This window comes from Cuculus canorus, chromosome 2 (genome assembly GCF_017976375.1).
Source record: "Cuculus canorus isolate bCucCan1 chromosome 2, bCucCan1.pri, whole genome shotgun sequence".
Classification (NCBI taxonomy): domain Eukaryota; kingdom Metazoa; phylum Chordata; class Aves; order Cuculiformes; family Cuculidae; genus Cuculus; species Cuculus canorus.
In genome coordinates this window covers 16361406-16387944 of record NC_071402.1, presented here as the reverse complement: position 1 = coordinate 16387944, position 26539 = coordinate 16361406, and the positions used below count along the sequence as shown (strand labels likewise).

General features: G+C 39.6%; 1 long non-coding RNA gene across 1 annotated transcript in view; it reads left to right on the top strand.

Annotated features, from left to right (window-relative positions):
* LOC128851187 (uncharacterized) overlaps nucleotides 1-22266 on the top strand; it is a 36905-nt gene extending 14639 nt beyond the window's left edge. Inside the window, exons 2-3 of the long non-coding RNA XR_008448480.1 lie at nucleotides 2424-2549; nucleotides 18433-22266. This is a non-coding gene — a long non-coding RNA (uncharacterized LOC128851187). The remainder of the gene's footprint in view (nucleotides 1-2423; nucleotides 2550-18432) is intronic.
* Nucleotides 22267-26539: the final 4273 nt, after the last annotated feature.

Sequence of the window (26539 nt, the reverse complement as noted above, 5' to 3'; positions counted from 1 at the left end):
TTTTTGTATTTGCTTCTTCACTGAAAGCTTTTAGGAACCTCAGATTGCAAAGACTTCACTCTCTTTGTAATTTCTTTTTTTTAAAACTGGCCATCTGGTTCAAAAGTTATTAGGGAAGGATTGACAGAGACCTTAATTGAATAAGCCTCATTTCCTTTCAAATTCAGGCTAACAGCTTGCTCTGCTGTAGGCAGCATTTCACAGAGAAAGCCAAACACAGATCAGTGGGACCATGCTTGTATTATGCCAGGGTCCAAATTCCTGCTTCAAGCCACTGGAAAACTAAAGCTTCTAAACCCTTTTAAATTGTTTAGCATGGAATAAATAACTATTTTTCCTATCTAGTGGCTCCCTTTATTCCAGGAAAGAGATTAATTGCCTTTGGTTGAAATTTGGAAATACTACTAGTATATAATCACCTGCCTACTTGCCTACCTATATTCTAGTTTAACTCTAACAAATCCTGCTTATCTCTAACTCCAATGTACAACAATCTCGACATCATGAGCTCTTTTTTCATTTGGTAACTACATCTGTTACTGCGAACACTTAACAGACTAACTAGGGCACAACAATTCCATTTTTTTTTCCTTGCCTTTATCAGTATACTCTTTTGAGAATGAAAACAATGTATGTATACACACCCCCTCATGTCTTACTCTGAGGTCTTCACATTATTTGTGATAAAAATTACTTTTTTTCTTCTGTAGGAACAAGTAGTTGCCTGTGGTGTGATCCTTTTATCCTTTTGGGATAAAACTGATGTCACTGAAGCTGACTTGAGTTCTGATTCAAAATCTAAATATTCCCAGAGGTGTCATAACTAATGTGCAGAATCCCCTTAGCTCTGAGCTTTCCAGTAAACTTCCTTTATATAATGTGCACAACTCCCAGCAGTTAAACAGCACATGCTGTTATAAATTTGAGTTTGATGTTCAAAGGAAAAAAGTTTACCTTCATATTGTTATCTCAGTAGTGAAAAAAGTCAGACTGTAGGAAAGCACTTGAAAATCACTGATGTTGGGAAAATGTCCACAGTGATCCAGGGAGAGCCCTGAGGTCAATTTATATGAAATGTAGACATTGTAAGAATATTATTTAGAAACGTAAAGATCTCTGTTCAGTGTATAGGGAGAAAATCAGCTTTTACTCTGATTCATGTGAATTACTTGACTCCATATTCATAACGCTTCTTTTTGTATTATTTGCTTATGTTTTTCTCAGTAGAGTCCTGGCTCCTGTTTTTACCTTAGTAATAAAGGGGAATACATGAACAGGAGGTGCCTTGCAGTGAGCCCTTCCTGCAGGACTGTGTGGAAAGTTTGGTAAGGGGATGCAGTCAAAGGAGAAAGGGAAGGAGGGAAAGGAAGAAAAGAAGGAGTAAGGATATCTGATATTAATTAATGAAGTTTGTAGAGTTGAGCTGAAGTACTGGACTAATCTAGTCTTGGGTCTTTGCATGGTGGAGGCCAGCCTAGTCCAGCAGCACCATTGACTTTACTGTGCTGTGACCTAACAGGACTGATATAACAGCAGTTAAACTGGCAGTAGCAAAAGTAACCAAGGAGCTGCACCTCAGAGTAGGATTTGGACTAGGGGAGGGTGGCAAAATAAAGGTATTTCTGCATTCAGTTGAGTCTACTTACCCCTGAGAGTGGTGTTACAGATGAGAAGATTTTGTGGGGTGGACAAGAATGCTAATCCATAACAACTTGAAGTTATGGGGTTAACCAGATTCCTGCTGTGCTAGTTGGGATACTTCACTTAGATATTTGACTTTGATACTTTCCAGGACAAGCTTAAGGCCAGAAATATAGTGGCTTTTAGCAGCTTTTGTCTGACACACAAGCTCTGTGTGTATCATCTCCATGCACCACACTGCTGCAAGCAGAAATACTGGGGAATATGATGCACAGACATCTGAATGGCAAAAAAACCCAAAGCTAAAATTGCTCTGCACTAAAACTAATAAACATGGCTGGAGGCCACTTGGCTCAATACTTCATGCTGGCTGTTGTTTTTAAGCTGCCACTTAAAATAAGCAGAAGCGTAGTCATTAAGGACAAATTCTCTCCTTGGACACATACAGATGACTTAGCACAATCTGTGCTAACAGCTGAAATCCTATTGTGCTACAATTTTTTAAAACAGTTTATCACATCCATAAAGTCAACATCTGGTTTGCTCTGCTATAAAAACTCTCTTAAGAGCTACCACTTCAGACAACTATGGATATGCCCAGGTATTGGGTATCGTTTATCTTACTATGAAGAATGACATTGCAGTTAGTGCTGTAGAGGACTGTGAGAATCCACAGTCCAATGGGGTTTAAGCTGAGATTCATCCCACATATCGTTAACTACTTGTCCAGGTTGCTTGAAGTGGAAAAGGCTCACCCTTAGCTCCTTCTGTGTCTCTCTTAGGTGGCCTGAATAGACTTTAAGATGACTCATGTTCCTCTGTGCAGCCCTGTGATATGGCTTCCTCTCAGGACGTGCCTATCATTCTCCAGTCGCTATAGGAGGTCCCTCAAGCAAATGACGACTCCTGTAAGTACCTTGGAAGTGTACCTAAGCAAAGGTGGAGTGAATCTAAAACTTAGAGCAGCTCCAGTACATTACATTTGTGTTAAGCTTTATCTCACCAATCTTCAGTCACATAAAGATTGAGATTGTCTAAACTAGCTGTCTTCACATTTAGTGGGCTGACACAGGGTCATCCAGAGAGCAGTTCCTTTTATTGATGCCAACCATACATCTTGGTATTTGTATCTTTGCCTAGCGAAGATACTTGTCTCCATCCAGTGACTGGAGATGTTTCCTGGACAACTGGTTTGAACTAGATGGCCGAATTATAGATAATGAATGTGAAGATAAATGCACTGTGGGTGATCCCATAAAAGTCCCTTTGGAATGTTGAGAGAGGCATTAAACTGATGGCATTGGGTGTAGACTTACATTTTAGGAAGATACTTGCATAACAGTCTGTCAAAATGTAGCTGAGGAAAATTCTTCAGTGTAGAAAAATATGCTTCTTACAGCAGATTTGTTTTTTTCAGCTAGATCTTGATTTGAACATCTACCAGGAAAGACATGCAAGTACAGAAGAGGAGTTTCATATTTTGGCTTCTCTAACATGTTTTTTAAGCATACCTTTATGAAAATGTGTATGTCTGTAGTTTATTTCCTGTGATTTTTTTTTTGTATCTCAAGTTTTAGGGTTTTTTTCTGTTCTTCCTAGAACAATGTAACAGACCTTTTAAGCTCATCTTTGAAAATAATATCTGACTCCAGCTCAGATGATTCCTCAAATTGTACTGTGATAGCATGTCACATCATAGAAAAATTTTGCCCTCAACTTGATGTTATATTGCTAAGATACTTTTTCACATATGGCAGAAACAGAACACTGAGAAGACATGAGGCAGAAGGGATTTAATGGAACAAAATGCAGCAGGGTCCTTTTACAGAAAATTGCAGGTTTTTAAGGTGACATGCAGAGAATTTTTTAAAATGTTGTTTGTATCCTGTTTTTGTTTCCTTACAATGTGCAAAGAGAGCTTGAAATGTGTTATTTTTCTCAAAGCCGGTAACAATTTTGAAAAGGAAGTGTCTTTTTAAAGAGTAAATTTTGTGCCTGCTATGGAAAAAGTAACAGCTGTGAGAATGCATACCCAGCTCCAGAACCCTCTTCATGCCAGCAGTTTGTACTTCCAGCTCACTCATCATTTTAACCACAACCATTCAAGTATCAGCATATGCTTGTTCAGAGAGAGAGGCTCTTATAGAAGTGTGTGTGTACAAAATTAGGCTATTATTTTGCAGTATGAACAAGAATGAAGAGAAATAATGTTTCCACTAAGCATCTACCTGTTTTTCATGCAACTTACCTTTGGGAAAGACCATTAGTTGAAGCAATTACATATCTAAGGATATGCTTGCATATCCTTCTAGTTACCAGGAGAATACTGTGAAGTTTGGGGCTGGAGGGAGGCATGAAGGCAGTTTCAAAGACCTTGTTTGGGGAAAGAGAAGTGGAAATGGGAGAGAAGAGGGCAGAGCAACACACAGTACCCTTCCAGACCATGTTGCTGAGGGCTGCACATATGCAGTAGTCACATCATCTGTTCATTGACCATGATTTGTGGGAATAATGGATCACTGCTGTGTACTTATTGACAGGACCTGTAATACTGATTGAGTTCAAGTCTCATCAAAGAGGTTCAATGCATTTTCTTCAGTAGTGCTGCTCCCAGTCACAAGTCAAATCACCTTCAGGCTAAAATTACAGCCAAATTAACCTCTCCATCACCTTCTGCTTCCTTTCAAAGTCTTTACTGAGGAGGCTTTTCTTCATACAGCTGAAACATTGGAGGATTATTATTGTTTGAAGTTTGTTTTATTGTCAAGATTACTGTGTAATCTTCTGATCCAAGAAGGAAAAATACCACAAAAGCCGAAAACACATGGTCTTTTCTGCTCCCTAGGGCACCTATCCAAAATTATTTTGCCTCTGGAGATAAGAAAGACAAGATATATGTAACAGATACACTGATTTATTTTCTTCTATACTAAAGCTAAGGTCTAGAAGTTCAAACACGGAGGCTGCAGTCTTGGTTCTCTATTATACTAGTTTTACACTGAAATAAAGTAGTAAAGAAGCAGGCCCAGTATACATTACCTATGCCAAAGTGGTGCCAGAGGTCTCAGGAATTTTTTTGGCCATTCCTGATGAAAGGAGTTCTAGGAAAACCCTGCAGAGCTGAAATAAAATGGCAACTATTTAATCTTGAAGATTATGATAATGTTAGAGATTAATGTCAGAGCTTGTGCTTTAAATCCTTGCATACTAGGAGAGGGTTGTTTTTAAAACTTCTTTGGTCAGTGGGAGGCTGTACAGCAGCACAGTGAGATTGTGTTAATCCACTCAGTATCTTCACATGCTGACTCGCCCTGCTGCTGAAGGCTCAGCAGACCTTACCCATCTCTTGTCATAATATCCACATTGCACGCTACTAGCTCTGCACTGTCTCTTCTCAAGAAGAAATGACCTTGGTCCCACCTCTGTGATGCCCATACCCAAGTGCAGCCATTCTCTGTGATGAACCTCAGCACTGTGGGTAGTCCACAGTGTTTCTGTCTTTGGTCTCCTCTATCTGCTAAGGATGGGCAAAAAAAAAGAAAACCAACCCAGGCCACTAGCCAGCCGGGTGCGCTGAGCTGTCACAACAAAGCAGTTTTGTGTAAAACCATTTGAACTATCCTTGCAAAAGCGTTTGTCTGGCATTTGCTGTCCTCCCACTAGAGGCCTCTGTTAGCACAACTAACCTGACACAAGCGTTTCAGTTGTAACAGTCAACAGAACGATGTGCCATGGGACAAGTGATTCTGAATTTATCCACTAAGCAGCAGCCTCGGAATCATTAGATGATGGTACCCATGTGGTATCTGCACTCCTGGTCTTTTGCCCAGCGCTGCTCTGCTGTATGTACAGCTTCCTCCTGTCCTCAAACCCTGGTAGGGGTATTGCAGTGTCTGGGGCTCATGCACTACCCTCTCCTCCTCTCTCCTCAGTGAGTCTCTGGGTAGAATTGCACTGGGTCAGTACTCAACCTGAAGGAGGACAGGGGTAGGAAGGGCTCCAATGCCGCTTTATGGGCTGAAATCTCTCTAGGACAGCTCCTTACCCCTGCCAGGTCAGGTCAGTTCAGAGAAAGGGTTAGTAACAAGAAAGAAATTATAAGAATGAAGTACAAATCTGTAGGTCCCACAAAAATTATGCTGCTAAAAATAAGTACATCTCATTTTCTTTAACATGTATAATTAAACTTAAATGGAATTCTAGCAGTTTTCAAACATATGAAATGCAAATCCCCAAATCTTGAGTTCCATTTGTTCTCTCTGAGCTTATTTCTTCTCCTTTATAAGATGATCATGTATGAAGTGTCATCACTGAGCTGCTAGTTAAAGGTGCCAGTATAGGATAGTTGAAGAGTGAAATCCTGCGATGATTCATAGAACAAATGCAATGAAAGTTTCAAAACTGCAAGTTAGGATGTGCAGTCAGTACAGGTGCCCTAATAATATTTTGAGTAAGAAAATGCTTCAGCCATGTGGTTCTTAGCTCCTGAAGAGCCACCACCACATACTGTTGACTATATGGTCAGACATCATGCTGGCTTTCCCATGCAAGAATATACTCACAAGGACTGGCAATTGGACCACATCTGTTTTTCTACCAAACAACTAACCATTATTAATAAATTCCAGTCATTAAAAACCAGCCTGGATTTGTCCTGTGTTTCTGGTGCCTGGGTTATTTTTCAGTAGAGGTGACTGCTTTCTGAATCATGGGAAAAACTGTGGGTTTGTGAGTTGTTGTATGCAATGCATCTTCTTCCCTCTACATTTCAGATGCATCTAAGGATGTCATAACTTTTCATCAGTCATATATGCTTTTTTTCAAGCATTTTGTGCCAAATCTAATCTGCCAGATTTTATCATTGTCTTATACCTTCTTTAACTCTTCTCAGAGTGAAAATTTCAAAAGCAATATAGAAGTTCTGTCAACCTCTAAATGAGAGCTAAGAGTAGGGAAATCTTATCCTTCTGTATTTCTCCTTAGGACAGACTAGGGCAAATGAGAGAAACCAAACATTTTCTGGGAAGAGATTCTGGGTCTTTTTCTGACTAGAAGTTTTACCAAAGTTCTTGCCTCTTATTAAATATAAGTGGATCTGAGTTGTGAGAAGTTTCCATGCTATTAATCATCAGATGTATTAATGTATAGCTTTGCATAGATCCTCTGAAGTTTTTGTCAACCCGGCTTCCCAGCTAGGATAAGCAGTCTCTGTACTTAAACCATAAAGAATACATAATCTTTGAAAAAAAAAAAACCAACCTGAAAGCATCCTCCTACCACGCCATTTTAAAATAGAAAGCTAACTAATGTGCTGTCGATTTTGTGTTGCAAAAAAAAACAACAAAAAAAATCGTTTTCAAAGCAGATAACATTCAGTCATTTGGTTTAGGTAATGTGAAGGGTGATTGCTTTTTAAAAATGTAATGCTGGTTTAATATTATTACCAAGATCATCCTGCAAGAGGTCTTGTAGAAGAAAGAAGTCATCACCGTACTAAATGAACTCAATTATGCTAAGGCATACAATGGCAGATGGCCTTTTTTTTAAAAGAAAGGACTTTTATTATTCTCATATCGTGTATTATTTGGTACAATTCTACATAAGCGAGAGAGAACAATATATTTAGAAAGCTCTTTTTACAATTTCTTTCTCTTGTCCTGTTGCAGAGAAGTTAGGTATGATCTGCAAGGATGTATTTCTTGTAGGTTATAGGAAAAGTGCCCTGGAGTTTTCAATGTTGGATGCATAAAGTCACTTTTATATGTTAGTTTAAGACAGGATAACTTTAATCAGGGGTTTCCTGTAGGTCAACAACCTATTTTATACTCAGGTAATTCAATGCCATCAGCACTCCTAACGCTTCACCACATGTGATGAGGATGTGACATACAGCAGCTGTGTACTGTGCTGGCACTGAAGTGATGGAGTGTCTGAACCAAACTTACTGAATTTCTGAGGTGACAGTAGACTTCACAGCAGTGCGGGTATGGCACCCAAGTACCAGTACAGGTCACTGCATCATTGTCACTTCTCACCTCGGAACCAGGGCTTAAGTATTTGGTGCCAAGGTGCAAGTAGAGCCTGTCTTATTGGCAGCCCTTCTGAGCAACATAAATTGTTTGGTAAGCCACAAGTAGCTTGGAAACTGGGAGCTGGCTTACTTTGTCATGATTATTTAATGACTAGAAAACTAGACAGTTCAGTGCTGATTTCTGAAACTAATCTAGGCACAACTTCTCCTTCCAGACCATGCCAGATAAATCAATCTTCCATTTACTGAGATAAACCAAAAGTAGCCTGCCTTGATACCTCAGCCTCAAAGCTAGCGTGGCCATGGTAGTCCTTGTTGTCTTCCCAGAAAGACTAAAATAGGGATCCCCACAGAGTTTTATTCTGTAATTCGCAGGGCCTGTAAATCTTTTAATCAACCCTAATGATTCTCCAAAATATTTTCACCTCAATGCTAACGGCTAGATTGCCCCATAACTGAGACAGATTTTATAGTATTTCATCTAGTTGTATTGTACTCTTAGTGGCTGGAAAGCTTCCCTATAAGTTAATCTCTTGTCTCTCCTTCAGGAAACAAGGTCAACTACAGCATCAATTTAATATATGGCACTAACTCTATTGAGACTTCTGGATCTTGCAGTTGCAGGGGGCAGTTTCAAAGTGTGCAATACTTTGCCAATGTGAAATAGCAAAATCACATTAAAGACAATTAAATCTACTTTGATGACAAACACCTCCTCTGTTTGTATCTCAATTAAGTCCAACCTCCCCCTGCTTTCTGCGCCTTGGAAGATAAGATTTCTTTGGTGTTACCTCTCTATTTGATGTTTGACACAGCCCTACTGCCCCTCGAGTTCTCTTATTCCTCAGCTGTTTCTCTGCTGCCTTGCCTCAGTTCTCTGGCTTCTTTCAGTCAGCCTGAAATCACGGTTGATCTTCCTGCCCTGATCTTTTCCCACAGCCAGTTAGACTTCCAAACATTCATACTCAGTTATCATTTATCAGACGTTCTCTCTGTATCTAATTTTAGTATGCGCTGAGGCCCCCTTCACCAATGTTCTTTCCTAGCCAAGCAGGAGGGCTCCTTTCTATTCAGATCATCCTTAAGGTGGCTTTCAGGACCACTGGCACTTCTCCACATCTACTTCCTTTCTACCTTATCTTTTCGTGAGCCTCTGCTTTCTGCTTTCTACTTTTACCTCAAACACTGTTTTCAGCACCTCCTCTGGTAGATCCTCCCACTCCCTCTCCACTATCTGTTGGCACCCTTCAGATATTCACCCTCAGTGAATATCTTTATAGTCTCTATGTTGACTAACTCATCCTCCCCAACAGTTTCTGTTACAATTTTTTCCCTGTTGTGAAATTTTTCCTCCATCGTACCTTCTTTGATGTTACCGTGCCTTCTCAAACTTCCTTCAGATGAGACTTTCTTAGCTGTCCCAAGGATGCTCTTTTCTCTCTTGTTTGTTTATTCAGGATTTTACCATCTTACTTCTCTTGTAGTGTTAATGCCACCTTTGATTTCTTATTCTCCTTTTGCCTCTCCATCTACACACGTAATAAATAAAATTGTTTCATTCCTTGTGATATAAGCAAGCCTATCCATGGCGATTTATCTTCATTGCTAGGACACTTTACCACTTCTGCCCCATTTCCAAACTTCCTTTTGCTGTTATCTAAACGAAATTTGCCAAACTCATCTTCACCTTCTCTTTTCTAACCGTGCCTTCCTCCAATGTGAATAATTTAATCTGCTTCATTGAATCTTAATCTGTAATCCTTTTGAATGCCTACCTTGGATAATCTGTCCCTGTCTTTGAATTTACATACAAGCCCCTTTGTTTTTTACTCTCAGGGTCCTCATTTCATTGTCCTTTATTTCCAGGCTCCTTGCCATTTGGGGGTCCTGTTTCTTCATTCTATCTCTGATATTAGCAGGCAGATCAATGCTTTAATGCTGTTGCGGTGCTCACATCTAACACCAGCACGCACATACTAGAGGGACTTCAGATATATGCAATCTCATGAGGCTTCTGAACTGAACTTATTTTGTCCCTTTGATTCAACATTGTTTTATTTACATTCCTTTCCAAAAACCTCATATCAATGCTTGTGATCTGCAATTAGTATCCTTTGGTCTAACCAGCCCAGGGAGGTGGGGAGAAAAAAGGTAAAAGGAAGGTATCTTTTCTGTGTTTTCCCTGAATTGTGTTGGACGAGGTAATAGTCTCATGCCTGTGAGAAAAAGGAAGCACTTCTCTGCAGAAACCAGCCGGGAATATTAAAATAGTGCAATGGGAACATGTAGCCAGGATTTTAGCCCTGAAATTAGCCGTGTGACAAATAGTGTCTGTCTTTTTATGTACTGTTTTATAGTATCGTCCTTGGTTTTATCTTACAGCAGTAATGTTCACAGCATTCCAGAAAAAAAATTGCAGTTATTAAAATGCTGAGGTGTTTACTCTCAACTCCTATGTTGCAGCATTTTTTTTCCTCTTGGGCTCCAACCTTTAAAGAGGCACATCAACAAAATTCAGTGTTACTGATGTGAGTTTGTCTGTTTCTAATTCTAATTGTTCATATTGGTGTAAAATCCTCCTGCAGTCAAAGACTCAACTGCATTTTCAAGGACCACATGAACTAGCACCTTTGGTAGGTATTACCCTGGAAGCCTTGGAGAATGAAGTTCAGGTTATTACTGTGGAATACACACAATGCAGATTTCCTGACATTGTTGACTTACCTCACTCTGACCTGCAAAGGCTGCCACCACAAGCTAATTAAATAGTTCTTGGATGTGTTGTTGAGTTTGCCAACCAGGCTGTCAACCGTACATCACAATTCTGAGTGTGATTTAGATGTTTTGTGATAGAGAGTTGTGTTAACGTTTTGTGATACAGACACCAGTAGATGACACTAAACCCATTGGACTCAATTCTTGTAGGACATCAAGTTACCATAAGAGGATAATTTCCATTAACAATTTGTCTATTTTGGAATTTAATTAGGGAACTTTGGTGGAAGAACACTGCTGTGTAAGATCTCTAAGTTCATGATCTCTCCATCCTCAACTGCATTAATTTTGCTGTACCTTTAAATGCTTCCAAGGTCGTATTTGATTTGCTTATGGAACTGTGTTTTACACTGCAAGCTGATGTAGCATAAGTGGATTATTCATACATTTTTATTATTTGCAACTAAATGACTATGTAAATGACAGTGAAAGAAAAAAAAAGAACTCAATAATGTAATATTAGCAATGTGCCTCCCACCTGCAATAACTGAAATCCTTTTCTTTCACCTTTGGGGGAAAAATACCTTATATTTTTCTGGATTTATATTGGCAATTTAAATGGCTTTTTCCTGTTCTGTGCCTGTAAAATGCTTAGTATGACCCAGCAGGATTACAGCCTAGCAAAAATCTGTAGCATAAGAATAACCAGTGACCGAAATTTACTGAAGAACAGGCAATTGAAGTTGTTAACATTCAAGAGTGAAAAGTTCACTCAGTTCTAAAATTTATCATATGCACAAATGTTAATTACATTTTTAAACGCCTGAAGTCTGCAAATTTTAAGAGCACAAAAGAAACTATAGTAACCTGTTAGACACTTGTCCTTTCCTTAGACTTTCTTTGGCACTCTCGATAAGTGAGTGCTAATAAAAAGGCTGACAACACAAGTGCATTTCTGATGCAAAACACCAAGGACAGGATAAACGGTCAAACCTTTAAGAAAAGAATGGGGCCCTTTTGTTGTGGAAATGAAGCTGAGATAATGTTCCCAGACTATAAACTAGCAGTCTGGAATAGCGAAAACCATAGGAGCTCTTTCAAATTCTTTATCAATGTCAGCAGACTTTTTTTTTTTTTTTTTTTTTTTTCTTCCTGTTGGGGTTTTAGCTAAGAAAAAAGTGAAAATTTATGTCAACAGTTTGTTACTCTATATGACTCTTAGCAACAGGGCTGGAGACCATAAAGCAAACATATTATTGTCCATTCATGAGCTGATTAATGCTATAAATGAGAGAAAAATTCTGTGGACTGAAGTGTCCTATTTCCAGAAATTAAACCATGTGCAAAAATTAGTTAGTCTCTGGAAAAAGTCATCCGTGGACAGGAATACTTAGTAATCTTTACATGTCTGCCCACTTATATCTGCTTTACTCACCCAATGAAAGAGGCAGAACAGCCTGTAGCACCATCTGTTTAAGAATCTTGGTAACTTAATTCCACCATTATTGTTATCAGCACCTAGATGCCATGAGTGACCTCAGTGAGCCCACGATATCTGGAGTTTGTTGCTGGCCCCTTCTTCCCTGCCTTCTTCTCTTCTGCCTCCACCGTTCCTGTGTTCCATGAAGGGTGAGGGGGTGCTCTGTTTGCACCATCCCTGTAGAAAATTCCTGTATGCTGCAGATTGCATCATGGCTTGCAGCTAGCTGAAGTATTAAAAGTATCTTCACCACATCAGCATGAATTTTCATGCATCTCAGAGAAGTCTAATGACTTCGCCTTTATGAATGTCCTCTTTAATGAGACATATAATTTAAAGCTAGCACAGATGTTTCTATCCTGCACTGCTGCTTTCACCGTACATATACAGTCAGACAGAGCATTTGCCCTGTAAACCACAGAATTATAGCCAGTACATAATAAAGACAAATGGCAAAATGGATATTGAGAAGGACCAAAATACACTGAAGTTCTCCTAACCCAGACTGCGACATGACTCTACAGATCATGCTGCAATGAATCAAACCTCTCCATTTTCTTAACATTCTGATTATTGCATTATTTTCCCCTTAAAAAAATAAAGCAGACCCACAAGATATAATCAAGAAGTCAATGACAGATTTGGGCAAAAAGTCCAGAAATGCCTTGTGCCCAGTTGCCTGCCCTATGCATTAAAAATTCTTTATTATTTTTCATTTCTTTTTGCTGAAATGGAAACTACTCTTAAATTCAACATAACAGAAGCTTCATTGTTAAAAACTTCTGACTCAATTCATCTGAGACATAGTCCCTACACAGAAGGTCTGGACTTGGTCTTTCCCCTTCCCTTTGATGAATTTTATTTCTGGAAAGACCAGCACACATCTATCCCATGAAATAGGAAATGTGAACTACAGATTTTTCGGCACTAATTATCCAAACAGTGTTACCAGGTCTACTGAGGCACCACTCATCCCTGCAAGTTTTTGAAGACAAGATCAAACTCCTTGGTGGACAATAGGATGGAAATGTCACTTATTTACATTTGTCTAATATTGATAATTGAAGGATGAAGTAGCTTTCTATGCATTTTTGCACTGGAGATGAGCAAGAACTGATAAAAAAGATATTTTACTAGTAATTTTGCACAAGCTTTGCAGGTATGGCAATGCAAAAGCTCGAAAATACCTATCAGACAGAAAAGCATCTCTTCTCTAGCAATGAACAACCATTCTCTGAATTTGTTGTGCAGGGACTAAAATGAACAGTATGACAAAACTCTGTTTTCCCATTTCTGCCAATGAATAGTCATACTTTTCACTCACATCTCTATTTGTAACATTTTTTTACCTAATCATCAAGCAATATATATGCAAGGAAGATAAAACACAATTTCTACTCACTGACCTTTCAGCCCCATAACATATAAATTGTTTAACAAAAAGCTCTGAATATTTTCTTATCTGCTGTCATCAGAAATTTCATGGTTCCTATGGGACTCGGTAGGATGTTTAATATAGACACTGTGTGGTGTGCTGATTGATGTGACACACTGCGACACTTAACAGCTTTCTGTGATTTAAAACAAAACAAACCACAACAAACCATAATAACCACACAACATTTCAGAAGTACACATTTTCAAAGCCATGTTTTCACCCTATGGGGACTGAGTAAGGTCCCTTCCTAGTCACAAAGCAGCAGGTCCCCATTTTTGTCTCTTGGGGCCAGATCTCCAACATGCTTCATGTCTACCAGGCTGCTTCAGTTAATGTAAGGGAGGGAATGGATTTAGCAGTAGATGAAATCTGACTTGAGCCTTGGCATCCCCACTGACCGTGTAGTTAGTTTAAGCTATAACTTAAATTTTGTTCATTTCATACTAAGAAAAATCATTATCAGGTGATGTTTTAACTTCAAGATAGCTGAGCTGTTAGGAGAAGCTCAATCCTAGCCAGCAGTTGCAGTGAGAAAAATGTTGAGATTACAAGAAGTCATTAATGCTAAATTCAATCATTCTGGTAATCACCTTACTTGTTTAAGCTAATTGATGAGCTTATCTTAGTACTTATGATCTTGACGGAGACCAGCCAGGATGAAAAACTTCTCCTGACCAGGCACAGAGAAGAGGTTTGATTAGCATGGAAGCAGCTGAGGAAGGAGCTGCTCTGCTAATGCTGCTTCACAGATTTCAGACCCTCAGACCAAGCAAACAACCTGGGACTTCCCTGTCACCGTCAGTTCAAACTGAGATGCTGAGAAGTTCGGCACCAGGCACATGCTGCAGCAAGGGCTTTTCAGGCAGAAAATCCAGCACAGTGCATGATGAGGGCCCCATGAGTAGCTCTGAAAACACCACAGAGGACTTGCTAGGGCTCCTTTTCCAGTAGACAGTTTCCTTGCCATTTGCCTGAAGCATAGTGGCTAGAGGCAGCTTGCCTTAGAAGACTCGTGGCATGAGAAGGTTGCCTCTACGCTGCTGGTGTTCATAAATGGAATCTCCACCAGGCAATACAGTGAGTCCTTATTTCATTTATTCTGTAGTTACTTAGTGGTTTTTTTTGTTTGTTTGTTTTTGTTTTTATTAAGGATCTACTCTACTAAGGATCTACTCTTCTAAGGGGCGGATTTAGGCTAGACATAAGGAAGAATTTCTTCACCATGAGAGTGTTGAGGCACTGGAGCAGGTTGCCCAGGGAAGTTGTGGATGCCCCGTCCCTGGAAGTGTTCAAGGCCAGGTTGAATGGGCAGCCTGATCTAGTGGGATATCCCTGCACATTGCAGGGGTATGGAACTAGATGATCTTTAAGGTCCCTTCCAAACTAAACTATTCGATGATTCTATGATCTACTGTATGTAAAATGTAGGAGGAAGCCAACACTGACCTTTTGAAAGCCAAGTTTCTTCAATAGTGCTTCCACTATGTCAGTGAATGCTCTTAACTTCCCTTTTAAGAACACTTAGAGAAATCAAAATGTCCATAGCATTGCCATATTTAAAAAGAATTTCAATTTAATTTGAAGCAATTATTCAAGGAAAAGTTCTAATAAAAAAGTTATACACTCTAGTTAAACATTAATAATATTCAAGATATTAAAATACTGGCAATGCTTTATACTCTGTCATAAAAAAGATAGGACAGTCAAGTAGCATCCCTTTTTACAGTCAATTTCATAAATCTACATCAGAGAAAAGCACATTTCTAGTACAGCTAAATGTGTGCAATGAAATATTTACATGCAATTTATGACTTTGGGTTATGGAATTGTTAAGAGTTAAATCCAAAACTGGGATTGTATTTCCAGTACATATATTTTATTAATTGTGCCTGTGAATACTACATACTTTCAGAAAGCTGCTTCCAAAAGTCAAGATGGGAAAATAAGAGCACAAAATTTAGGGAAAATCAGGACTATTTAGCCCTTAAAATAAAGCTATGATTTGCATACCCTGATTTTGGTACATATGATACAGTCTCAAAAATTAGTGTTCTTAGTGGAGCCAGCAGGCCAGCAGGTCAAGGAGGTGATCCTTCCTGTCTCCTCAACTTTGGTGATGCCACACATGGAGTGTACTGGGCTTTCCAGTACAAAAGAGACATGGGAATACTGGAGAGGGTCCAATAAAGGGCCATGAAGATGACTAAGGATCTGGAACTTCTCTCCTGTGGGGAAGGGCAGAGAGAGATGGGACAGCTTAGCCTGGGGAAAAGAAGGAGGAGATCTTATGAATATATATAAATAGCCGAGGAGAGTGTGTAGAGAGGACAGAGCGAGGTTCTTTTCAGTGGTGTCCAGTGACAGGACCAGAGGCAATGGGACAAACTGAGACATTGGAGGTTCCTTCTGAATATGGAGAAACACCTCTTCACTGTGAGAGTGATGGAGCAGTGGCCCAGGTTGCCCATGGAATCTGCAGAGTTTCCCACCCTGGAGATACTAAAAAAATCATCTGCACACAGTTCTGTGCAACTGGTTCTAGGTGGCCCTGCTAGAGCAGAGATATTGGACCAGGTGACCTCCAGAGGTCGCCTCCAATCTCAACCATCCCGTGATTCTGTGGAAGGGACAGGACCTGAATCGGTCACTCCTGTGTTCTCAGAGAACTAAGTAAATCAGTTTTCTCTTTTCTTCTTGCAGCCATGTGCTAATATCCAGTTATCCTTCTCACCGATGAAAGCAGTGGTCAGTTCAGGCAACTACCATGTGTTCATGCAGTTACAGCCTGAAGGCTATAGACACTGTTGCCCATATCATCCACATCAAACTCATTTGCAGGGAGACATTTCAGTATAACAGGGATGGCACAGTTAGAATTCATCAGTCCAGTACATTTCTTCCCAAGTGACAATTTATAAGGAGTAACCTTAATCTTCATATTTCCTAACTTGGAATAGTCAGTCTTACAGACAATGCAGTCTTCTAACACTTTTTAAATCTCTTTTAAAAACTAATGAAATTGTTTTACCACCTCTAATGCCATTCAGTAGATCCACAAAGGACAGTCAGTGCCACTTATCTAAAGATACTTAGTTCCACAGCCCAGAGTTACACTAGATGAGTTCAAGAAGTAACTGGTAACGCTTATACAGACCAGACACCTGGCAAAGGTTTGATGGACACCTTGGGGGGTGAGGGGCTAAGATCAATGTGTTAATCATAGGACAATAATGTAGATCATGAACTGTGAGTTCAGTTCATGGTTCTTGAGGTGCTTCTTACTCTGATTTTTACAGATAGGCAGGTGATGCTTTTGCGGTGTTGTTAGCAATTTAGCGATGATGTGGAATAATTTCTGTCAGACTATATGGTATTGAGTCAACTCTTTCCAACAGAGGAAGAATGGAGCTGGCTTCTGCAGCTCTACACTGGCCTTCTGTGGACCACGAGAAGTGGTGTGGGCTGGCAAAACCCAGCAGGTCAGGACAGAAAGAGGGGGATCAGGATTAGGAAACTCAGGGAAGTGCACTTTGCACTGGAGCAGCAGAGAACCAGAGGAGCAAATTCTTTATTGCTAAGAAGGTTTCCTCTCTACCCCCAATTTGATTCCTTAGTTTCCCTGGTCAAAGGGTGATTTCTGCAGTGAAGATGAAGATGCACGCAGATTTATGAATCTTTTCCTGATGGTATGCTTGCTATACTTGGTAATTTTAAGTTGTTTCAGGGGGAGCAAAGCATGTTCAGTGCAGATGGGATGCCCAGTGATGTTTTCAGCAAATGTTCATTAAGTTCTGCCAATCACCATGTGTGCAAATGTGTTTTTATGTATATATAAAACCAAATATTTTATATATTGTATTTATATATAAATATATTGAAGTGCTTATATAGAAAATGTATGTAGGATATATATATTATGGGGAATTATTTCATGGGAAAACATTAGATAGCTACAATTGTCAGGATCACCTATCAGGATCTACTGATCATTTAATAGGTTTAAAATGGAAATTGGTGTGGAATATAATGAAATCACATTTATAGGAAACATCTGGGAATGCTGAAATTTATTCATCTTATTCATGTCTCTTAACTCTCGTACCTCATCCTTGAAGTTTCTGAGATGCTCGTAGTAGATGGCAACTTTTATCCTTGCAACAGAACTCCTGCTACAACCGAATCAACCAGAATTTACTAAGAAATTAAAGGCATTAAATAATCCCTTGGAAATGTCCAGCATTTTCTGTGAAATCTAATTCTCTTTTAACAGCTTTGCACGACAGGCAAGATATGGTAGTTATAGCTAACAACAAAACATTAAAGGAAATACAGAAGGATGGGAAAAGTAACTGTTCAAGGACAGAACTTTCATAGAGGTTGAAGATTTCATTTTAAAAGGATGTACAACTTGATGTGTGTGCTGATATAATTTAAACTTAAAACCTCTCTCAAAATTGTGGCTATACAAACATTTAAATTAGAAAATAGCCATTATATCAACAGAGAAGACTCTGGATCTGCATGTCTATGTTTCTGTGTCTGTAGATATTCTGTATTTGGAATGAATATGCAGTTAAATGTTACACTCCAGGACATATAAAATGAGTACAAAGGGTGCAATCCTGCAAGATGCTGGGTACTGTGTCTCTGTGCATTGCCACATGAACACAAATGCCTGTAGTCATACCCTGATGGGTCGTGTGATGTGTTTATAGTTAGAAAGTGCTCTAAAGTGACTTGCTGGGTTTGGTTCAGAGATCAACACTTTACAAGATTAGGTCTGTATTAATTCACACACTTGCATTTGATGGTGTATTTCAGCTTTCAGAATGTTCACTTTTTGATCCTAATTATTTTTTACTTCCTTTTCAAGTTATTTAGGTAGCTCATGAATATACATCCAATAGTTGCTTCTCCAGTGGAGGATTATTTTGGCTGCCCTGTAGCTAGCAAGAAGGCTGTATCACTTAAAAATGCTATGAGAAGTGCCTATTTTTCTGATGAGTTTTATGGCAATTACTTTTATGTTTCCACCCAAATGTGTCTATCTGTCCTTAGAGAGTCATGTTGTAATTTAGTTTGATAGTTATCTTCTGCTAATAAAAATCTTTTTCTCCGTGTCTTTAGCTGGAGGTGCGCTCCTCGAGTCGTCAGCTTGCCAGGACTCCACTGGATTTAAACACAGAAATGCAGAGACTGAGAAATGAAAATGAACTGTCAGCAGCTTTTGACTCCTAAGCGCTGAATATTGCTGTGAGCCCAGAATAATAAACTGTGTTTCAAGATGTAGACCCTGCGGATAAAATATACATTCCATAAACGGTTCTGACAATAACATTATGGATAAGCTGCATGAGCTTCTTGATCAAATTTGGTGGCAGAACACATGGCATTGCTTGGAAATTACAGAAATATTTTAGCGAGGAGGTAGGGGAAAGTGATGGTTATATCAGAGTTTGCAGTTTCACTTGTTTTTTGAGGGACAAGAGATTGCTTTATAGAAAGAGTGTCTAGGAAGTATGCCTGTATAGGAAAGGCTCTTTGTCCTGTTCTCATCACATGTATAATTTTGTACAATTTTTAGTTCTCTAAACATTTCACTGGGATACATGTCATTTCAGGTATTCATTAGTTTAAGCATTCTTTTCTGAAAATGAGAATTTTAACCATGCTTGGCTTTAGGCTTTGTGAATTGCTTTATTTAAAAAAAAAAAAAAAAAATGTTAGCACCAAGCAACTTTTAAACTTTCATTCCTAGATTAAAATAGCTAAAGGATCTGAGGATGATTCATAAATGCAGAACTGCCTCGGCAATAAAATTCAGTGCATATAAAATGTATGTAACTGTAAAATTTAACATTTAGCCATAAAAACTAATGTCTCCAGACAGAGGAGAAGCTGACTTATTAACCCTCTTATTCAATGCAGAGCTTTTTAAGAGGTTCGTGAAATGCACAGATTTTCTATTCATTTTAGTAAACGTATATAGGCTATATTGTATTCTCCAGGAATAAAATCCACTAGAACCACTGTATTCACTTCTCAGTTATATCTGAGGAAGGACAACAAGGACAAGGAGACAGTTTGGTACTCAGAGTATGTACATGCTCCCATGCTTCTGGGATTCTCTTGCAGATCTCTGGGCTTTTGAGGAGGTCTAAGAAAGCTGCACCTTATGACCTAGTATTCGGATTACATGTCAGAAGAAAACTAAGTGAAACCAAGAAAACCAATTAAAAAAAAACCTCCAGGCAGGTCAAGACAAGTTGGGGCAGAGCAAGGCATGCAAGCTGCTGTTATGAAACTCTGCGAACTCAGCGCACATCCAGCAACGGCAGTGCTGGGCTGCAACAGACCCCTGGTTCGTATCACCCAGAGCTGTGTGCTGGCCGGTTTTGCCTTGTCTGCCTTCCTCTCTGTAGGAGCAGCAAATGGACACAGAGAAGCCAAAACAATTCGTATTCTGCAAGCATTATGCTTCTGCATTGCCTCTCTAAATTAATGTGAATTTTATCTCAGCCTGGCAATGGTAGGTTCAACTGCAGTTTTGATGGGAGAAGCTAACAAGCAATTTACTTAAGTGGGTAAGCATTCAAGGCCCAATTTGTTTCTGACTGATGGCAACAGTAGTCTACCACTGGCTTCAAAGAAAGCTAGATGAGTATTACTCAGCGACAGTAATATTATATCTCCTCCTATATGCTCTAATTAAAGTGCTAGAAACATTGCACAGATCTTTGTAATTGCTTTACAGTGTAATGCAGCTTTTGTCTTTGCAAAAGCTTTTGCCTTAAAATGGAATTGAAGTCATATCTGTGTATCTTCCGTAATAAAAAACTGGCTGTTGATCCTTACTGCATATGAAAACCAATATAAAAAAGGAAAGCAGCGAAAAGGTGTTTCTTCATGTAGGGAAAACTTTAAAAAAATGTAATCCAAATGCTTGAAAACCTGGAATGACAGGCTTTTTAGAAATGCAGATATCATGATAATAAAAATGGTGAAGACTGGATGGCAAAATTAATATGATAAAGAAAATCTAATATTATAGTCTGGATGGTTGAACTCCAGTGTCTACAGTGAGAATGGGACTGATGTAAGATCAATTCTTAAGGTAAGAATTTTCATACGGCAGAGGATGATAGACTTCTGAATTTTCATTAGGGAATTTGAAGTGGTGTTTTCATCTTGGCCTCAGATTTTAGTGCTAAGCTTTAAGAGGTGTTCGAGTTGGCACTATAGACTGTAGTCTCACTGTAGTGTGACTGGTTACATTCAGTATTGTGGCATTTGGGTGAGATGGTATTGCCCTTTGCTACCCAAATATGACATGTTTTGTAGGCACGAAAAATACTAGTTAGATCAGACATGTTTAGAACTATTGTATATGTCCTTTGCTAAATACAATGGTGCTAAAATACCTTCAATACTTTTATATCTTCAATATTACATTCACATTAATAAAGGGTGTTATGTAAAGAAGGTTTACATATGTAAAAATATGAAAAAATACATGTGATATTTTTAAAAAACATATGAAAAATTATATGTTCCAAGTATGGGAGGATAATGATCATCACTTTCGTGCACATTGTAAATAGTTGCATTTAATGATCAGTGATTTTTGCTGTAATCAACTTTAAATAGACTCAAACATTTCTTGAAACTGATTTAAGTAGCCTGTAAAATAAACATGGATTCATCTTTTATTTTCATTGCTGACCTTGCCTTCTGCATAAGTCATAATGCTGTGGTTTTCAGGATGATGGGTCATATACACACAGCATCAAAGTAGACTAAATGTAATTAACAAGTGCTTGAGCTTTCAGAGTTCAATAAGCACATATTTATAACACTCCTTTTTTTTCACCCTCTTGGATTATCTGCCTGGCAGTTAATCTTACCACTACTCCTCTTTCTTGTAAAATGAGTCCTGTTTGTTCAAAAAGGAATGGGGGAAAACCAGCGCAGTGTTGCTCCTGTGCTGGCTGTCAGATGGCTGCTTGCTTGTCTCTGCCAGAGGGCCTCTCCTGAGCTGCTGAGCTGCAGGTGCTTCAATCATCCCATCCCATGAAGGAATCTCCTTTCATTCTTCCCCTCTTTCATTTTACAGGGTCTCCTCAATGCAACTGGATGTTTTACAGCCCTGGCAGCTTTGCCTTTCAGGGGCTGTGACTGGTGACCTGAACAAAGTGACCCTCCTATTTCTCAACATTAATATTTTTTAAGAGCAGGAGCTCCCTGCAAACAAGGATCTGAGCCACACAGTCCATGCTGGCTAGCTATCCCTGGAGGAAAGCTGGTTTCAATCTGAACAACCTCGTGTTGAGACTTCAGCACTGTTTGGGTGTCCCAAGTCTGTCTGGCCTCTGCTGGCAGCCACCCCACCACAGCCGTGTCAGCACAGGCACCTAGCTGGGTCCTCTCTGACATGACTTGCTTCCAGCCTGGCTCAAACCTGTCCCAAATGACAGAAGTTAAATGAACCGAAATATTCTCTGCAAGCACAGTTGTGCCCAGATCAGGGCTTTTACTGGCATTGCTAGGTGTGATTTTTCCACGCTTGCAGCCAGCACAGCTATGCTCGTAAAGCTTTGTAGTAGAGACCTGGACAGAATCCTTCAAATGCTTTCCTGCAGCCTTGGCTAAACAACCTTTTAACTTTGTTGGAGCCAGGACAACTCCACTCTTTCCAATTAGCAGTCCAGACTTTGTTCTCTCAGTGATCAAAAAGTTGCTCATATGGGATTGGCTTATCTCTCCAGTCACTGCTTCATATCCTGCTTGAAATATTACTCTGGCACATCTCTCTGCACTACTGGATGTTGACACCCATCCTGTGCTTTTGAAAATTCAAATAAAATTCTCTGCACACACCTCTTCTGGCAGCTTAGAAGCATTGGTTGCCTGTGTCCACAGCACTTATTTGTATGTGTGTGCAGTGCTGAGGTTGCTGGCAGAATACCCCACATCTCCAAGACCTCTGTGCAGAAGCAGCACTTCTTGGTGCTTCTTCTACTGCCTTCTTGGTCCTGCCTTGACAGTTCCTCAGGTCACATTATGTTAGCATAAGGTTTTTATTGGCCCAGGATGATGCTTAATGTTGTCCGTGTGTAGAGGTGATAAAGTACTTGAATACATTAAAGGACAATTTCCTAACACCATGTGGTACGTTTCTGATGTATTGACAGTTTTTAGAGAGAAAGCGAGTCTGCAAGAACATCAGAACATTGCAGAGATATGCACCAGTGTTGGATTGGTGGCAGAGGAGATACACAGAAAGATATGAAAGACAATGGATATTGTGTTTGGTACTTTATTTTTGTGCTTCACATTGGCATTTCTGGAAGAGTGCTAGTGTAATATGGTGAGATCAAGTCCCTGTGCAGAGACAAGATATAAAGCAGTAACTCCAAAACTTCCTAATAAAAAGATTAGATAGAGATGACTGAAGGCAGTTTGCCCCTGTCGCCTCTAGTGCCCCAGACCCCCCTCACAACAGTACGTCTCTTAGTAGTCCCTCATTCATTTGGGCAGGACATCTTTCCACATATGAGGATGTCAAACTTGGCTATCAGGGAAGGTGCACAGATAATTCGCCAGCGCTTTCAGCAGTTGCAGAAGTTGGTGATCACCCCAGAAACAAGGTGGCTGGCTTCTCAAATTTGTTTGAATGCAGGTTTCAAAAGTAGTGTGTGGATGATGTGCCTTGGGGCAGTCTGCTGCAATCTTCTAACACTACACAGCGGTGCTTTTATACGAAATAAGCACCAAGCAGTGCAAATTGCCTTACACAAGTGGGAGATGTCCATGAAAGCAATCTGGGCCCAGGATGAATGAAAACAAGTGAAATAGCAGGTCTCAATTATGTCAGTTCTGTTTTAAGGAACAACTGCTAAAACATCTGGTTCATGGACAGTGAGCATGGGATTTTTTCCCACTGATATTTTACACAGTTTTCAGTGCTAATTCTGCTCAATTCTTTAAACTCCTGAAGTGAGGAAACAGGTAATTTACATGAGAACCTTGTTTACATAGAACCTTGTTAACCTGGTGAAATACATCAGAAGGGTGGATTTATTTGCTGTATTAGATAACCACTTACATGCAAAACTCTTCTTTCCGGCTGGGAATATGAGGACATGTGTTGGTTGCTTGCTGATTTCTTAATACTTACATGAAACTTTTGGCAAAGTCACAGCAGCCTCTCTGTTTTTTCCTTTATGTTTTTCACAGTTAAGCAGGCAGCAATGCATGTTTAACAAAAGCACAGAGATTTATTAAGCTTAGAGGCAAGTGCAAGAGACAGCTTCAGCAAAATACTTTCAAGACATGCTAATCATCTGCAAGTAAACATGCTATGGCGTAGTAACCAGTGAACAGACAAGGTCTTCAGGAGGTGTGAAGGCTGTAAAACATGGTGCAATGCAACTGGACATAAAAGATGCCAAAGCAATCTCCAAGGGAGTTGTTACATCCATTTGTCACAGCTTAGCACCACACTTCGTCACTGAGGCCAAATGATAAAGCTTCTTGACATCCCTTTCTGAAGCTAGATTGCTGAGCCCAATCCAGATGATCTCTGCCCTGTGCTCCAGTGTGTGGTACAAGCAGCTCAACCGTGCTCAGATTCCCACGTTCACAGCAAGGGAGTATCCTGTTCTGCTGAGACCACTAAGTCTGAACCCCTCTGCTTGCCATGAGCAGCCAGCACCCCATCTTAGATCAGACCTGCTTGTGTATATTCAGCATGTGAAAACTCTGTCAGCCAGTTCAGAAGTCAGTTACGAAACCCCAGTCTGTAAATTGTAGTTGGAGTTTTGACAAAATCTGTAGGGAGCAATTATGCAAGCAGCTATTCCAGTGGATCGGAGGGGTCATATCCTCCGAGAGTGTGAATGATGATAACCAGCAGTGGTGGGATGTCTGAGATGGATTGGGATTCCTGCCTGCCAGTAGAGTTCTCCTCACACAAAAAAATCTTTCGCTTAAAAAGAGAAAAAAGTTTAAATTTCTCTGATACAGTGGACAGATGCCACATTTTCATATAAAAAATGACTTATTGATTGTAGGTAGCTGTTATCCTTGATGCGTATATAGCATTGACCTAATATAGGCTGACAATCTGTGAATGGATGGAGCTATATGCAGTTGAACCACAGAGCACTCCCTCAAGGTAAGAACACTACAATGGAGCACTTCCACTGTCCTTGGGCAAGGTGGAACCCATCAGCACCAAAGCTGTGGGCTTTTCTGGACTGCAGTGCTGTGTGACTCAGTTCTGCAGGACTCGGTCTGTGGGCTTTTTCTGTTAACCAATACCATACAGAAACACTGAATACAGTTCCAGCTCCACCCATCAATTTGCTAACGATGATTTCGTACTGTAACCTATGATGCATGGAGTAAGCAATGGCTTTTTGCCCTCTGTGCTTGGTTGAGAAAAAGAATTCCTGATCCACACCCACATTTACATGATATCCAATGTACAATGCCATCTTTCAGTTCTACTATTTCTGTACTTTCCCCCCTTCCATTTAGCTTTAAAAATGCAAAAACTGACTGACTCTATGTTTCAATAGGATCTTTATTAGTAGAACAAAGGATATGGCAGCATCTTGAGATATGGCTACTCCAAAATGCTGCAAATCTACTAGCTTAAGTTAGTTAGAGGGGGAATACCACTTAGTTGTCAGCCAGTTAGTGTAAAGGACAATTTGGCACAGTGAAGAAAAACTATGAAGAATTCAGCAACAATTTTTAAGCTAAGCACCCATCTATGTTAAGACCCAGAGAGCAGCAGGAAGTGTTTGGCACTTCTAGCTCTCATCTCACATTTATCTTTTTTACACAATCCTGCACATCCATACAGATTCAGCACAAAATTGCTTTGAAATTAAAACAAGAGCAGAGAGAAGCTGTAAACAAGAATAGATAAGAAACGAGGGACAGCAACACTTTGAGGCTCTCAGTTATTAGAACAGATTTTTAACAAGTGCCTTGGAACCATCTTGCAGTTTGTCTAGACTTTATAAGGTCGGTTATTCAAGGGCACACGCGGCCTTTGGCAGGACTGGGCGCTGCACCATGTGGCTTTTCAACCAGACGCGGAGCTGGAGGGCTCTGTACACTTCTGGACTGTAACCCTTTATCGACCTTCGGAGTAAACTTGTGCCTTGTACTTACCTGTGTGTCAACTTCTACACATTTTCCACTCTTAAACAAAGTACTTTCATACAGAAAAGGAGAAAACTGTAACATTTTTACACAACATCATTAGATACAGCACTATGGCTTTATCAAACTGCAAGGGAAAGAATCTTTTCAGAGTGTTTTGTTGGTGTAAGTTGAAACTTATTGACTTTCTCACTGGCAAAACTACATTTGTTCATGGCTTTTATTCCTGGCGGGTGCTTCTGGAGCTGAATTTTTAAATCTGGCAGTGCCAAACAGCTGCAGTTTGTGGTGGCCCTTTTGTAACATCTTGCTGCTTTCCTCTCTTTCCATGGACAAATCTTGAAACTATGCCTCTTTTTCCTTATTGCTGACATAATAGTGCATCCTCCCAAGAATAACAAAAACAGACGGGGAATACAATAGCTGGCCTTTTGAATAAATATTTTGTAAAACCCACATGAGTATTTTAGGATTAATGACGTATTTGCATTTGTCAGTTCGGGACATTGTCTTATTCTGTCTTTTCACTTTTACTTCTGTGTTAATTGATGTCAGTGTTCCCTATATCCAGACGAATATTATTAATCTGGTAACTGGTTGATCTGTTACTGCTTTTTTCCCAGGTTCCTCTGGCTACGTAAGGTAATTACTGGATTCCACACATTTCATGAAGATTAAATGTGTATTTAAGCCATTAAAACAAGTGCACTTTTATTCTTTTAAGATTTTTTAAAGAACACATGCTAATAAGTTAGCAGTGAACTGATCAGGAAAATTATTATTTTCTTCATTCTAAGTAACAAGCTTTGAACTCTCCACTTACAATAGGGCAAACATAGTGGTTTTATGGACTTTTGAGGAGAAAAATGTGGATGCAGAGGGAAACAGCTTCACTGCAAGGATTGATAGAAAAGCTACTCATTAAATAACTGCATGCAGTTATACACTGCAGCAAAATAACACTTATGGAAGGCAAAAAGGCTGTTCATACAATCATTTAAGATTTTGTAAGTTCAAACATAACATACACAAATTAAGAGCATGAAGAGCTTGCTAA